Below are 3,740 nucleotides of genomic sequence, written 5' to 3'. Positions count from 1 at the left end.
TTTGATTTTGTGGGCCCTTCATCCTACTGTATGTTGAATAGGACTAGACAACTACAGTCTCCACTAAGGTAGTTGATTTGGACGCCTTGAAGTTTGAAGGCATGCCACGTCATATAGGACCGTTTCTTGATTGCGGAGTAGCAAATGAGTAATAACTATTCTATTCTTTGTGACATGCTTAGAAAGGTTGATGAGGTCAGCAAATTTGTCAAATCCTCAGGCAGGAGGAAAAGTATGTCGTATTCGTTGGCCGAGGCTAGTGGTGATGTGTTGGTACCGCTTTAAGGCCTGATCAATTAATACTGTGATGTTGGAAGCTATTCCTTTTGCCACCATCTCTCTGGGCTCATCAACTCTAGGCATTTCGCATTAATGAGCCTAGGAATGTGCGAGAATGTTGGAAGAATTTTAAACAAAGAAAAGCTAAGTCTTGTCCTTGCCTTATCGCTTGTCTGTTTTGAAGGTTGTAGGTTTTCTTCTCAATTTTGCAGAGAAGTCTCTCCTGGGTTAGCCAAAGGATGGAGGAAGCTCCTTTTGGCTTCATTATCAAAAGGCATCCTGAGCCAATTTTCTATTTTGGGGCGGATACACCCATCTCTCTTTCCTACAATTGTCGTCAAGTCTCCTTCTACGAGATTACAGACTTAAGGCTCAAAAGGCTTCTCCGCAATTCTAAGTATTCAGTCTTTTTGGCAGTTAAGCTTATCCTTGGCTCTGGTTTTTTGAGCAGGGTAGAGTATCCTCGAGATAATTCCAACATATCTTCAAGATTTGTTGCCTCTCCTCTAGATATCCATATTTCCAAGGAGAAGGTGTTGGCTCTAACCATGCATCTTTTTGACCAAAATGATCTGGTGAGATTGGCTACTATCCTGAATCGTGCCATTATTGGCATAGGAATGTCTCGCCAGGGTGACCTGATATTATTTTCGGTCCCAGGTGAGACCATCAACTATTATCTCTTTTTATTGGACTTAAAAGGCCCTGCTCTTAGGCGCCATAGGGTGTTCACGACAATGGCAGTCAGGTTTTTAGAATGGAGATTTTTGGGGGATGAACCAGACAATGTAGACAGAGAAGATGAATTCCTTGACTTTGCCCGGTTGAATGGCCTTATCCCTCCAAAATTGGAACGTAATGGGAGCGTTGTTGATGGCCGAAGAGCTGTGAATGCAAGGGTTGTGGACATTCGTGGGGCAGGGGTTGTGCTTGGGTTGCGGATTCAGTTTAGGGATGCTCGATTTCCATGCTATGCAAATATGATCTTTGTTTAAAATCTTTGTCTTTGCTTTTATGTTTATAGATACATTTGGACTCTATAATTTTTTGTCCGAATGGTTTAAGTTCTAGACTTTGAAGGTTGAATGTCAGCCCTTTTTCAGCTTAAAACTTTGCAATTCTTTTCTAATGGAAGAATTTGGACAATTGGGGTTGCAAGACCAATTTTTTTGGGTTTTCAATCTAAACAGAATATGTAAATGCTTATAAATATTAATATAATCCTCTGGCTATGTTGTTTACCAATCAAAAAATAAATTAGCAAGAACGACTGGTGAAATGAAATGGTATGGCCAACCAAGCAAAAAGGTGCAAAATAATATTAAAATATTTAACCAATTAAATCGTAATAAGATAAATATTCCGAGTTTTCTTAATCAGATATTGAAAACTTCCCAGAAATGAAAATTTGGAAACTCTAGACATGGATGAAATTTGGAAAATCAAATCGCACCAAACTGAAATGCGTTTTTGAAATCCTATACAACCGAAATAACCAAAAGTAGAAAAACTTTTCAAGTGTTCAACACAATAATAATTCCTGAATGAAACTATTCATATGAATAAGAGGGTTTTAACTGTGGAATCTATTTTTTGCCAAAAGGTTTTCATCGTAGGGTAGAAAAACAATGGTTAATCTCAAGAGAAATGAGTTTTTGATAATATGGAATTAATTACCCCCTCCAAAGCTAAACTCCTTTTATATATAGACAATATTGAGAGAAAATGAAAATAATATTTCTATCTCCTTTGCCCTCCAAAACTTAATATTTGAAAAGCATCTAAAATATCCTTTTAATTAACTTTACTTTTGGACCCTCTTTTTTAGGAATGCCTTTTTCCCTCTTTTTAAAGAACATTTTTAATAGTAAAACATAAGTTATCTTTTTTATGAATGTATCATAAAATTACTTTTTCGATAGCTTAAATTTATATTATAAAATTATTTCCCTTGCACCACTTTATTAGCTTATCGAAAATAAAGTTTTAGGCTAAGGATATTCTTATGATTTACACTTGGAAAGGGGATGCAATCCTCTTTCCAAAGTCATTCTTTAGGATTTTTGAGTCTATTTGCTCAATATATTTGGCCGAAAAATGTCTTCATTATCCATTTCAAATTTGACATCCACTTGTTTCTTTGCTTGTACATAAGCAATCTCTTTTAATGATTGAAAGCACTTTGAAGGTATTAGTGAATCATTCTAGAGTTGTTAGCACGAGCAAAAATAGAAAATATTGGAAATTCAATTTTTTTTGTTTTTTCTAGGTTTCAATAAATCACATTTTCAGATTGTTGGTATTTTGAATTATTGTAACATGGACCAGCTAGGACTTGAACCTAGGACCTTCCATACGCTGTTGGAGTGCTCTACCACTGAGCTACTGGCCCCTCTTGGACTAGTCCATCGTCGGTCCGGGTGTGGCTTATTTCCAACACCAACACCCCCCCTTAAGCCACACCTCTCGTGTGCTTGGGGCTCCTAGCTTGGACCTAGCTCTGATACCATGTTGAGACATGGACCAGCTAGGACTCGAACCTAGGACCTTCCATACGCTGCTGGAGTGCTCTACCACTGAGCTACAAGCCCCTCTTGGACCAGTCCATCGTCAGTCCGGGTGTGGCTTATCTCCAACACCAACATGAATAATTATATATACATCATTTTGGTTTGAATAAAATTCAAATTTGAAGGCGAACATCTATTTTTATGAGATTGCCATTCTATCCATTCACTTTCACTTTCTCATAATATTGTAGGTTTATCATGCCACGTATTGTAATTGAATTCTCGTATGAATTCGGATCATTTAAATCTTTTGTGAACTACCTTGGTTTTGTGTTGTTTCCTCTTATTTCCATTTTTGAACAGAGAGATTCCATGGATATAAGTGGACATTTGTGGATGGAAACTTCCATTCTTTATGTTGTCGTTGAACTAAGTGGCTTACTTGGAAGCCCTGTAAGTTTTGCCTCCTTTCCTTCAGATTGAAGCATAATCTCCAATTTTGATAGTGTTGGGTTTTTATACCCAAGGGAGAATGACCATCAAACACCTATAAAGAGATGCCCTAATCCTAAAACTAGATGAACTAAAGCAATGCAAAGTAGGAGCTAAATTAAGCTCAGCTACAAGCTATACAAGCTAACTAGAAGTGCCTCTAGGTGAACTTAGACACAAAAAGCATAACACCTAGATAAAATAAAGCACCTAAGTTTAGATTAAGTGGAAAAATAGTTAAAAGACCTAATTAATAAATAATTAGATAATTGTCCTAAAATTACTCCAACATACCTAAATCTTGTTCAACAATTGTGGTTAGCAAAGTCGTAGTTCTTTAACCCCTACATAGAACAAGTAGTTTCTAGGTGCTTCTATAGAGGGAAATCATTCGGCGATGATTGGGAAGTTGTTTGTGCAGATCAGAGGAGGTGTGCCACATCAGACCCTAGTTTTCTT

This window comes from Cryptomeria japonica, chromosome 8 (assembly GCF_030272615.1).
Source record: "Cryptomeria japonica chromosome 8, Sugi_1.0, whole genome shotgun sequence".
Taxonomy (NCBI): Eukaryota; Viridiplantae; Streptophyta; class Pinopsida; order Cupressales; family Cupressaceae; genus Cryptomeria; species Cryptomeria japonica.
Note: the sequence above shows the minus strand (reverse complement) of the source record.